The sequence below is a fragment of the Balaenoptera musculus genome, chromosome 3 (assembly GCF_009873245.2).
Source record: "Balaenoptera musculus isolate JJ_BM4_2016_0621 chromosome 3, mBalMus1.pri.v3, whole genome shotgun sequence".
NCBI classification, from domain to species: Eukaryota; Metazoa; Chordata; class Mammalia; order Artiodactyla; family Balaenopteridae; genus Balaenoptera; species Balaenoptera musculus.
This window is the reverse complement of record NC_045787.1, coordinates 102,578,719-102,592,341: the sequence shown is the minus strand read 5'-3', so window position 1 is coordinate 102,592,341 and position 13,623 is coordinate 102,578,719.

Sequence of the window (13,623 nt, the reverse complement as noted above, 5' to 3'; positions counted from 1 at the left end):
AGTTTTTTGAATTAAAATGACTGAGCCAAATGACATCCTAGCTAAGGAAGGATCCAGAGTACTCTGAGCTCCAGCCAAGATGAATGATTTACAGATCCCAAGATCAGCCATTTCTCTGCCTTTGTTCACCTTCTGTTGTATCAAAAATATCCTTCTCCTGTCTTCTTGAAGTACAAGGAAAAGATGCAAGCCTTCCAACCCCCACCATTTTTTCCCAGGGTGAGAGAACTCACACATCACTTTTTTCCTATACCATTTTCATGGCATTTTTTGCTTCCCCTTCAATTACATAAGTGCAGTTCTTATTTTCACTACTAGATTACTAAACCCAGAACTCACAGTATTTAGCTCTGAAACCTACTATTTAGATGACAATAAATAGTCTATGTAAATCCTCAATATGTACGCAAAAACACACATGCACGTAAACTTTTGAAATTCTCTGCATCACTATGAATGTTTAGATGAAATCTCTCCTATAGTCAAGAACCTGTAAAAGGGCAAATGGTGTCCTAAGGGAATGCAGGCACCACAGACAGCTGATTATTGGTTCTAGTTTAGTAAACATGATGTGTACATATACTACCTGCCCTTCTAGTACTAAAGATGGGGGTTATAAATATAATAAAACCCAATCTCAGCCCTGAGGAGTTCACAGTATGATCGGTTATAAAGGCATGTCCTTCCCCAAATGATGGTATGTTGTGCTAAGTCTGCAGAGGAAATCTGATCAATGCATTTGCAGAAAACAGAGGAAAGAAAGCTTAGTCCTAAAAGAAGAAGGAAGGGGCTATTTTCAGAGAGGAAAAGACATTTGGAACATAAGCAGGACAGTTTTGCCCATCAGAGAACAAAGAGAGGAGAATTCACGGCAAAGATTGCAGCATAGGCAAAGGCAAGAAGGCATGGGATTGCATGGCATGTTCTATAAACTGCTAGAAGTTCAGTGTGGTAAGGACCCACACTTCCCAGGTAGGAAAAACAAGAATCAAAAGGAAGTGTTCAGTCTGATTGTAAATACTCATGATTTTCTTGGTAAGGAGTGTGGACTTGATTCTGAGGCAGTAAAGATTTATTCTTGGGGATACTTGGAGAGTGTAAACACAAAGTGGCTCTTTGAGACACTGGTTCTGGTTCACATATGAGACTAGGGAATGAATCCAGCACTCAGGGATCCAAATGATACAAAGATGACTCCTAAGATGGCTTCTAGAAGCAAGAGTCCTTAGGTGAATCTCACTATAACTCTCACACTCTGCAGGGCAATAGAGAGAGCACCCTCCCCTCCACCCAGCTGGTCTTGCTCCAGTCCTTCCTTCAGTCCTCCACTCTCAAGTGCTCTCTTCCAGAATGGCTCTCCTAATGAACCTGATCCAACTGAATATCCCTTGATAGCCATCTTGTAGTCACTTACTGACTGTTCGCTTCATCTTTGTTCCTTTGTCATTTTCATGTGTTTCTGTCCTGTCTCCCAGCTGGGCCATAAGTGTTTCTGAATTTTACCTGACTGTTTCTGTTCACACAGTAAGCATTCAATAAATTCTCTTCACTGTCCATTTGATGGGCAGACTATCTTATGAGAGAGACCTAAGAAATAGACAAGTCTAGGGATTTCAGAGAATGTATCATAAAAAAGGAAGCTCCATTAGCTAACAATTGGAAAAATTGAGCCCTGCTAGCTAAAAAATATTATGGCAACAGAGGGAAGACTAGAAAAGAAACTAGAGTATTAGAGAGTAGTCTGAGAAAAGAAGGAGAATTAATAAAGGCTCACTCTCTGAGAGATTGATCACATTGTGGCTATAGGGCTAGGAATCTAATTAATTGCTTTTGGGAATGTTGGACCACAACTTTCCAAACAATTACCTTGGAAGACACGTTTTATCACCAAGTAATTGTCCTTGATTTTTAAAATATTGTAAAAGTCCTTAATATGCCTTATGAACATTACCGGAATATTTTCAATAAAATCCCATTTTGCCAAGCCATAAACTCCTTTCAGCCCCATAACTTACATCAGCACAGCCTGAATTCAGGAAGCCCCACCAAGATTTTGGTGACAGATTTCCATCACTTCAAAACAGAGGACCAGCTTGGAAAAGAGGTGAGTACCAATTCATTCCAAGAGAAAACTTGAAAGCTGAGACATGACAAGCTTGGCACACATCCTGGACTCTGGTTGCCTTGTGAGCATACACAGCCTGGCATTCACCTGCATGGGAGGATAAGGAAGGTTACAGAAAGTGGTTTGAAATGTCCAGTTGTGGGAGAAAATTGTCTCAAGTCCAAACAGCACTGAGATTTTTTTTTAAACACCATTACTTACCTGCTGTTATATATTGAAGAAATTTGATTACAGTGTTTATTTATAAGCATAACAGTGTGTTTATAACCCAGAATAAATGATACAAATAGAAAAAATGGAAAATGGACACAAGTGAAAAAATAAGGACTGTCTTACCCTAATATGTTGCATGTCTTGCTCAGAGAAGTTGGACTAAGTTGTTGCTTTGGCAACATGAGAATTATGTGTAAGTAATACCTCTCCAGAAACTATCCTCCTTCTCAGTAACCAGTTGTCTTCCAGCAGGGAGCTTTGCTTTCTCTTAGGCATTTATCTTGGGGAGGAGGTTGGAATAAGATCAATAATTTAATTTCCATGCATAGCAAGAGAAATAATAGGAGGGAGAAGATAAATGAGGAAGGAGCCTCACAGTAAGGAAGGAGGGACTGGGAGAATTAAAGTCATCTACTTAGTTATTTGGTCTCAGGAATGCCTATGTCACAAAAAGAGGGAGAAGAAAGCAAATCCAAAGAAAGATAGATTCAAGAGCTTAGAGACAGACCGCAAGAGAGGTTGGCACCAAAACTCTTCATGGGGAGAGTTTTTTTTGTTTTTGTGTTATTGTTGTTTTTAAGGAGAATTATGGACAAATAAACTCTATTTAGGTAGCTCGTTCATAAACACTCCCTTTTACAGTATCCTGTTTGTTTCCTTCATAGCAGTTATTGCAAGTAGCAAATAAATTATCCATTCTCTAGTTTACTTCTCTATTTCCTGTTTTCTCACATGAACGTATCACTGAGAAGTGAGACCCTATCTTTTGTAGCATCTCTAGGATTCATCAAATAATATTGTTGAATGATTGAAAAAGTTAATGAATAAATGAATATTAGATGCTGCAGAGAGGCTGACAAGAATGAACTGGGGAAATGCTGTTCAGTAGGGTGGCATTTAGGAGGACCTGATATAGGAGAGCAGTTTCAGTACAGTTGTATCCAACCTAAAATTGCAAGAGGAGTTCTTAAACTGGTTCTTGAAGCTGGCTTTGGATCACACATACCATGGAGTCTTTTGAAACATGTGCCGAGCCCACGCCAGCTCAGTACCAAATTCCAGGGAAGCATCATTCACTCATCCACCATATTGGATCCCCACCCATGCTGCTAAATCAGAAACTTTAAGAGTGAATCTTGTGTTATGGATCTGTGTTAAAATGAACATTTACCATTTGGTCTACGGAGAACAACTCCCCTTCTTCTGGAAATACTTCTTCGAAGCCATGCTTCTAGTGGGGTGGGGGAGAGGGGTGACTGGGAGTGTGTGATGCAATCCTAACCACAGGAGCAGAACAACATCTAGATGGACCAATCATAGGGCTTACCCTCCTTCTCCCTTCTCACCCCTCCATCCCCCACCTGAGGTGATAGTGGCTGCTCTAAACATGGTCACATGACCAAAACCAAAAATCAGAGTCCTTTCTCAACATTTTTCAGACACTTCCTAGAGAAAAAGAATGCTTGCCTCTCTGATTACATTTCTGTAAGGATGTGGTCCAGAGGGTGCCCATGGCCCTGGCCTTGACTGCATGGAAAATAATGAATAAGCTAAAAAAATGAGGCCAAAACTCAGAAAGAAGCAGAAATAGGAGGAAATTCCCAGGGCATTTGGGTCCCTGGCTTAGGTCACTACTGCCCCTCCCTAGTTTTGGTTATTGAGTTTTCCCGTTGAGTCTCTGCTGCTCCAATATTCTTCCCCCAAATCCTGTGTTTTGATTAAATTAGTTCAAAATGAATTTTGTCACTTGTACCCAAGAGAACCCTAATACAAATGGTTACGCTACCTTTAAATTTCAAAATAAAACTAGAGAATATCATGGGTAATTATTTTCCCCAGGCTTGCATAGGCAGTTAAGAGAATTTAAATGTCAACTCAGAGGCTGCACTGAGAATGAGTGTTTTAACCCTACATTAGCTTTCTATACTTACTTTTGTTCTAACTCAGAACAAGCAGAGTTCCAAACTCCCATAAAGAATAAGAGGAGGGAGAAGATTAACGGCTGAACACACTCATTTTCTACATTTTGATATTTATTCATTTAAATAACTGGCTAGATTTTGCAGCAGAATTATACTTTTCTGACTGTAACCTTTCACCCGCTGTGCTCCAGAATTTCATTCTGAGGAAATAATTCGCTACTGGTAGGCCAAAACACAAAGCGGTGTATTTATTATACAAGAGAAGAGATTTTGCAAGTGAAAATATGTTCCAATTTAGTCTTTGTCCTTTTCCTTCTCTTTTTAATTTTTCTCCCCACTTCTAGACCTCCACTGTTTTCTCTTTTACATATGTAGAATGGTGTGTTTCATAGTGTCAGTTGTACTCAGGGGGGGAAATCATGTAACAAAATGTGCTATTTTAAAACACAAGAAATAAGGTATAAATACGTAATACTTGAGAACATTTTAGCAGACTCCTTGGGGTCTAAATACCCTAAGATAGGATTTATCTCCTCTGTAGATAGGGCTTAAACCTTGAACAGCGTTATTAGGTGTGGCCAACAGCTCTCCCTTCCTCCCACCCACAATCCTGTTTCATTGTTCCTTGCTAACAGAACTCTTTGGTCAAGCAGTGGTATGCAGAAGCCCAGCATAATCATGGTTGGCCTAAGCAGCCATGATGAGTTCTTGCCTTTTTGCCAGTAATTGGTCTACGGATGACCATGTGGCCCACTTCTAGGCTAGATAAGACCTAAGGGGAAGACTGTCTAGGGCTTCCAAGAAAGACTCCCCTGATGAAATGTGGCAGCCACACAGCAGGGAGAAGCTTTTCGTTCCTGTCCCTTCCCTTCCCTTCCCTTCCCTTCCCTTCCCTTCCCTTCCCTTCCCTTCCCTTCCCTTCCCTTCCTGGAATTCGTGTTAAGTAAACAACTATCTTTATAGTAGTTATCTGTTATTAGTTATCTGCAGCTGAATGCATCTTAGCTGGTACACTATGAAAAAGAATTGAAAGCACATTTACATTCATCAGTTCTCATTGTGATAGCAAGAGGGTCGGGAATAATTAACAAATATTTTAAACATGGAAAAGCTAAGTTTTTCAGTAGAACATCATAAACTCTTTGTAGAGAAATTGTGTTGTAAGTCAAGACTATACAACTATAGGACAATAACATTTAAAGGTAGAACAAATTCCATGTATATTCATTAGCATATGGTATTTTTTTTCTCTTTCTGACTTCACTCTGTATGACAAACTCTAGGTCCATCCACCTCACTACAAATAACTCAATTTCGTTTCTTTTTATGGCTGAGTAATATTCCATTGTATATATGTGCCACATATATATGGACTCTTAAAAAAAAAATGGTACTGATGAACCTAGTAACAGGGCAGAAATAAAGACGTAGGCATAGAGAATTGACTTGAGGACATGGGGTGGTGAGGGGCGAAGTGAGAGTAGCATCGACATATATACACTACCAAATATAAGATAGTTACCTAGCGGGGAACAGCTACATAGCACAGGGAGATCAGCTCAGTGCTTTGTGTCCACTTAGAGGGGTGGGATAGGGAAGATGGGAGGGAGACTCAAGAGGGAGGGTATATGGGGACATATGTATGCATATGGCTGATTCACTTTGGTGTACAACAGAAACTAACACAGTATTGTGAAGCAGTTATACTCCAATAAAGATCTATTTAAAAAAATAATAAAAAATAAAGGTAGAACAAAGTAAGAATGTAACTTTACATATGCTAAAATACACGTGGTCTGGTTTTACTTTACGCACCATTTCTCTCATGTACAACTTTAGCATTTACAGATATGATTAAAAACAGATTAACTGAACAGAATGGGTAATGGTCTTCAGCTGAGTATCAGAAAATTAAAACAGATTTGAGAACTCTTGTGCAACACTCACGATTCAAATACATTGAATATGTCAGCAATTTTGTACTCTCACAGCAAGAGATAAAAGAAGCAAAGATAAAGGGATGCACAAAATAGAAAAGTCTTTGGGGATAGCAAGGCAATTAAGAGCAATATGGAAATAATCAAAACTTGGTCGACAGACAAAATAAGACCTTATGAAATAAAAATATGGGCCAACATTTGCAAAATGTTGCATGCCTTCAGATTACACATGTCTACAAAAGAAATCAAGGGTTAGATTCAATGAGCAGATATGAAACATTAGCAATGGATGAAATGCAAAAGATTTCCTAGGGTTGAACATAGACAGGCAGTTTAAAGACACCAGCTGAGTTCTGAGGATTGAAGCAGTGTTTCTCAATCTTTCATCATGAGAGACATAGCAATATGTGAATAGAAAAGATGCAAAAGTCAAACAAACAGAGAGCTTGTTTTATTTATTGTGAGCAATTCTGTTTCAAATCAGTCTTAAGATATTCAGGAAGTAGGTTTATGTTTTTATTTTGTCAGATTATTTTTTCTCGAGTTAATAAGTGTTAAAAGATATACATAATGAATGCACCCAATATCCTAGAATGAAATATATAGAACTGCCTGAATGTGGGCACCAACTGTGGATTAATAAAACCAAGACACTCACATCAAGGGATCCTGTGCTTCTCTGGAGACTTCCCTGGGAGAAAAATAAGAACCACAGACATAGATAAACATGGGGTTTAAACTATCAGTCAATGAAGATCTCATGAAGATGAGAATGCAGCCAACAGATGTGACCCAAACCGCACCAGACAGAGGGAAATCATAACAAGGCAGACAAAATGCTATGTCTCTGTCTGGATTATATGTGATGGGTTGGAAACTGACATATTACAATCCCGATTTCAATGCAGCAGCTGTCATCTTGCTGATCCACTTGTGTATTTCTCTCAGTTCATTCAGCCTCCTTTTGTGGTTCTTTAAATGTGGCAGTATCCTAAAAAGATTATTTTCATCATATCAAAGACTTCTGAACTTTAAATAGTAATGCCACAAAGGAGAGGCAGAGCCGGTACATCTATTGCTAATTTGTTTCATTGCTTTTACATTTGCTGCTTTCCTATACCCAGGCATACCTTCTCTGTTTGCCACTTTGATTAAGGGACGTCTAAATGCTTTATATGCTCCCCCCCCCTCCCCATATTATAAATCCCACCTTTTTTCTTTGGTTAGAAATTTTGAGGCCAGATACAGACTGATTTCTAGCAAAAACAAGTTCCTGCTAGTCTATTTAGAGAGGTGTTTCCTTAGAGTCCCCTCAACAAATGTGAAAATCCCATTTGGAGCCTGGTAACTATGCCTGATCTTTTTTACACATCAAGTGTAGCCACCAGATAGAGGATCTGCTAATTAGCCACTTTTAGAGTCTACCCATTAGTTGACAGACAAAACATCTGGAACTTTCAGGGTCATATGAATAAATCACCATTCTCATTAGTGTTCACAAATGGAAGGGAAAAGGTCTCCAAGTAAAGAAATGTTTCAAACCCAAAGAAACTTCCACAACCGCAGAGTACTGTTCCAGAAGAAAATTAGCAACAAAGACCTTTTTGGCTTTCAAAGATTTCAAAACATACTGGACATGAAGTTGGAAAGCATCTGATGAGGTTACAAACCAGCTGAGAAACAGGAGAAGTAGAGATGGCATTCCTTTCCTATTTCCAGAAACTGTGAATGGAATAGACAAGAATGCTGTGAATGGCAAAGATACCCAAGGTGCAATGGTTGGTGGAAACTCTTCTTGTCTATTCACTGCATAGTCACGAAAGGAAAGATTAAGAGTGTGACAAAAGGAAACCAGACTCAAGGGACCTCTTCTGTCGCAGCTTTGGTTATTCACTAGCCACCATCAGGACAGGTCACTTGAGAGCTTCATCTCTAAAATAAGAGATTGGGTTAAACAACCTTTAAAGTCCTATCCTCGGACAAGCATACACGTGCCCAATATCTACCTCTGAAAGGGAAACAAACGGATACTGAGAACAGAAAAGAACATCAACTCGTAACATTCTCCCTTTGGTTAAGGGCTTCTCATCTTTGCTTTCCTACATCTAAACCTTGAAAGCTCAGGATGCACATTTCAAGGGTGAGAATTAGGAATAGAAGCCCTTTTGTAAGGCTAGGCACTTGAACGAAGTAAATAGATAAGAAAACAGGAACCCTAGAGTCATGTGAAGGACTAGAATCCATTGTGGATAAAGTGCCTTTAGGGAAATAGGAATTTATACTGTCATATTCTTAGGAACAATTAATACGTTCTTCAAAAACATGAGTCATCCTCTTCTCATCCACATAACCCCAAATCTAGGAAGTGAGCTGTGGTGGGCCATAGTATCCTGACCAACAGGGATGGGAGAGCAACTGGGTTCCTGGGAAATGTGGGAATCGAGTTTCCTAAAAGGGCTGGATACAGTGCAGACTGGCACACTAAAAAGATAGTTAATATTTAGCAAGTACTTGCATAGCAATTCCTTTGTGCTAGGTACTAATATATACACTTGATATATATTGACTAGTTTAATTCCCTCAACAGTACCATAAAGTAGGCGCTATTATTACCATCTTACACATGTGGACACTGCCCAAGGTCACACAGCTTGTTGTGGTTACCTAATGTTACATAACAAATCGCCTAAAACTTAATGACTGAAAACAACAATAATAATTTATTTATGTATTTCACAGTTTCTGTGGTTCAAGTGTTCAAGGACTATTGGGGTGATTCTGAGTCAGGGTCTTTCATAAGTTGTCAGATAGCACCTGGAGCTGTGATCATCTGAATGTTTGACAGGGACTTTAGGATCCACTTTCAAAGTGACTTATTCTCATGCCTTGCAAGTTGGTGCTGGCTCTTAGAGAGAGAGGTGTCAGTTCCTCCCCACGTGGGCTCTCCACAAGATGCATGAATGTTCTCATGTCACCCCACTGGCTTCCACCAAAGGAAGTGATTCAAGAAGGCAAGGCAGAAGTTGCAGTGCCCTGATGTAGTCTCAGATGTCACATGCTATCCCTTTTGCCATATTCCACTGGTCATACAAATCAACCTTTCTTCATTTTGGAAGGAGGCCATATACGGGCGTGAATACCAGCCGAGTATCAGTATGTGCCATCTTGGACGTTGCGTACCGCACAGCTAATAAGTGATACAGGTGGTGTTCCAACCCAGACATCTGGCCTGGCAGTCCATGTTCTTCCCCACTATGCGAGGCTGCTCTTGGTTGGAGAGCATGCACTTCCCAGTGAGGGTGAGGAAAAGAGGAGGAGGCACAAGGGAGGCCATACTAGGAACTTAGTTAAGCCCCGGATGAAAAGTTTAAATTTTATTTTTCCCCGTTGGACACAGAAAAAAAGTCCTATTCAAGGGGCTTCCCTGGTGACGCAGTGGTTAAGAATCCGCCTGCCAATACAGGAGACACGGGTTCGATCCCTGGTCTGGGAGGATCCCACATGCCATGGAGTAACTAAGCCCACGTGCCACAACTACTGAAGCCCGCGTGCCTAGAGCCGGTGCTCTGCAACAAGAGAAGCCACCACAATGAGAAGCCTGCACACCGCAAAGAAGAGTAGCCCCTGCTCACCACAACTAGAGAAAGCCCGCGCACAACAATGAAGGCCCAGCGCAGCCATAAATAAATACATACATACATACATACATACATACATACATACATACATACATAGTCCTATTCAAGATTTAGTTTTATGTGTATAATTCCCTCTAATTTCCTTCCATGACGTCACTTTTGTAGTAGCTACAAAATCCCACTGGGAGAATTTAGACCTGGAGTTCTGAAAGCTGAACAGCCCTGAAGCAGTAGAGATCCCACGTGGAGCTGCTCAGCAGGTGCGGCTCGGTACCAGGTGACCAGGAGGAGCAGTGGAAGTAGTCTAGGCTGCCTCCTTTCCCAGAACGTGTTGGGAATAACAGGAGGAGGGACAGGAGAGATTTTGCTTATAGTGTTTGTGTTAGGGTTATTCTGTGGCAGACATAGGTTACAATTTAGGAGAGCCTGCAATTGTGGAGTACTGTCTTCTACTACAAATAAGAACCTAGGCACTGAATTCTTTGAATTTGAATGTGAATATGCAAAAATGCCCCCCAAAGAGGCAAAGCCAAAGAAAAAGTGGTGATTCTGATAAGCAACCTTGGATATTAACAGGTAATTAATTTCAATATTGAGAAATTAACAAAGCTGAAAGTTAATCGTATTAGTATTCAGTCTTCTTACAATTTGGCTATGGGTTTCTCAGGGATTTTTATGTGGAAATCTGGCAAGGCTTTCTTAGACACTGACAATTCCTGGTTAAATGGCAATTCATAGAAGAAAAAACACAAATAGCTAATAAATACATGAAAATTTTGCTCACAGTTGATAATAATCAGATACATACAAATTGAAACATAATATCCCATTTTCCACTTATCACATCTGCGAAATTTTTAGATTTTAATAATATCCAATAGTGGCAAAGATCTAGGAAATAGGCACACTAATACACTGTTAGTGGACATGTAAATTAGGGCAGCATTTGGGGTGAAAATTTGATAATATTTCTCACAATTCTACTCCAAAGTTTAATCCTAGAGAAATATTTCCACTTGCTCCTAAAGAGGTACATACAAGGAAGTGCATTACAAAACAGTGCAAAAGAGTGAACAATCGGAAACCCAATTTTTCATCTGTAAAGGCTTGGTTAAAAAATTGTTATACTACATCCATAGTATAGAATATTACCCAGTAGCTTAAAGGAGCTTGGAAGATCCATGTAAATTGACATGAAAAGTTTTCCAGGCCATACTGTTAAATGAAAAAAGCAAGTAAAGAACAATAAGTACAGAATCCTATTTATGCAAAAATAATAACAAAAAACAATATATTGTATAGGTGTATATCTATAAATAAATCCATAGGAAAAGTTCTCTCCCCTGAAGAATGGAGTAAGATTGGTTGGGGATGAGAGAGAATATAAGGCAGAGAGAGGAGGCTATGAAAAGGAAAACTACAATTTTTTTTCATCAGGAGTTTATTCGTGTATTACTTGTGTAAAAAAAAAAAAATAGAGTGTTTTAATCATGAAGGCATTCTAGACCAAGTACTCAGTGCACAGAAACATTCTATATGTGTATACAGTAACGCTCTTGTTGCACCCACATTCTCAGAAAATCAAGGCTTGTTTGTCTGCAACTCTAAACAATAGCGGACCAGGTGTCTGAAAGAAGAAGAGAAATGAACCCATTTATCTTTGTTGTCTGTTGTTAGTTTTTAGCCTGACCTTCTTATGGTTTCCATCCTTTTTATGATCATTGTTTCTTTCTCAACTCATATAAAAGGTCGAAAACATAAACCATCAGTTGAACTGGAAAATTGGATATGAAAAGATGGCTTCATGAAAAGGCAGGTTCTACATTTGAGGCACACTGATGTTTCCAGGTGAATACTGCAAATAAAAATAGATCAACAATTCATGGATTATTGCAGGCTGAGAAATAGATATCATACCACCCAAAGCTCAGTGGATACTCTTAACCTCTCCAGATCTGTGTATATAACTACAGTGAAAGTTATCTACTATATGTAAATGGTACCCATAGTTTCATTATTCCTCACACCTTGTCCCCTGTAGCAAGATGCTTTCATCCCTACTTTTTGTTATCAGGACTTCCGTCCAGGCTGTCTTCTCCACTAGACAGCAAATAGCTTGAGGGTTAGTGTGTCTGGTTCACTTCTGCAACTGCCATGGTACAGTGTCTTAGCTCAGCAATCAGCCAATAGATGGTTCTTAAAAATTACTGCTCATTGGGTTATTCAACTGATAAATAAATGCTATGTATTAAATCTATAAGAGGAATTTCTCTTCTTGTTGATTATTACAAGTTATGAAAGAAAGCATGTAAAACACTGCAGTACAATTCCAAATATGATAACTTTGGAGCAGAATTTGGAAGAAATGTAGAATAGAGTCTGAGAGGTATAGTGGAAACATTTGGGCACTGTAGCTCTTCTGCGCCAGAACTGTCTCTTCCATCTCTGTGTTTCTTACACCCAACACAGTGCCTGGTGACCTAGTACCTAGTGGGTTCTCAATACATATTGCTGAATAATGATTAAAGCAGGAAGCAGGCCTGGGCTTTGGAGGCAGACAATCCTGTAGTTGAATCCTGGCCTGATAAATTTCACCCGTGACCTTAAATATTCTTTATACCCTCCTTTTAAACTTGAAATTAAAAATTACATAATCATCAGGTTGCCGTAAGATTAAATAGGTAAAATATCCATGGTAGTGCCTGGTTCTTGAGAAATAGTATTTACCTGCCTTCTCTCAACTACTAAGATAGAGGCCGAGTTTCACTTTTCTGACAGTCTAGGGGAAAAAAAAAAAAGATGTTAGATTCAATCAAAGAATTTTAGAATTTGGCCAGTTTGAGCTTTGACCACCACAAGCCATTTTCCATCATTTTAAGTGATATTAGTATGATGTAGATAAGATAACACGTAATAGTTTTGAAGTCTTCACAGTCTTTTTCTCTGTACTCTCCTCTCCACCTCCCCAACCCTCCACCAGCTAAACAGACACTTCCTTTGTTCACTTGGCCTTACCCCTGTCTTCCAAGAGAGAAGTTGAATCTGTGAACTCAGGTTTTGCAGCTTGGGGTAGAGACTCAGGAGAGAAAGCAAGAACTGGAGGAGCAAAGGAAGGAGTCAAGGTTGGTTCCTGGGAGACAAGGAACACCATAGGTAAAAGCAAAGAGTGGAAGGAGGAAACATACAAGTCTTTTCAGCTCACTTGGGAGGAGAGGTTTTAGTAGAGAAATGCTGGGGAGTGTTGGATAGAGGGAGTGCTTGCAGGCCCTTCTGGGTGCCTAAAAAGTATGAAAGACTGAGAGTTAGAGGAAAGAAGATGGAAAGAGATTTTTTTTAACTGTTGCGGTGAGTTATGAGGCCCATATCTTTAAATGTTTTTGGACAGATTTAGTAAAGATTACAATTAAGTTTAGTCACTTTGAGATGCTGGTCTATGCTTCTTTATGCACAGTACCGTGCAAAAATGGGGTCTCCTGTTGCAACTAACACATAAAAGGTTACATGTGGTTAATTGTTTAAAGCACATCACACAGAATAAGTAGAGACTAGGACAAGGTGGTTCCATGTCCAAGGAAGAATCCAGTGTGGCACCTGCCAACAGGTCTGGGTGGACAGGACTGGAATTTTCTTCCCAAAAGGACAGAGGATGCAGACGCACAGCGAGAAACTCACAGTCTTCCCTGTGGTAAGCAGGTAAAATACCTAAAAGAGATCAAGTTACATTGATCTTTACATCACTGTCAACCACTTGCTAAATGCAAATTTTATTAAACTATAGCAAATAT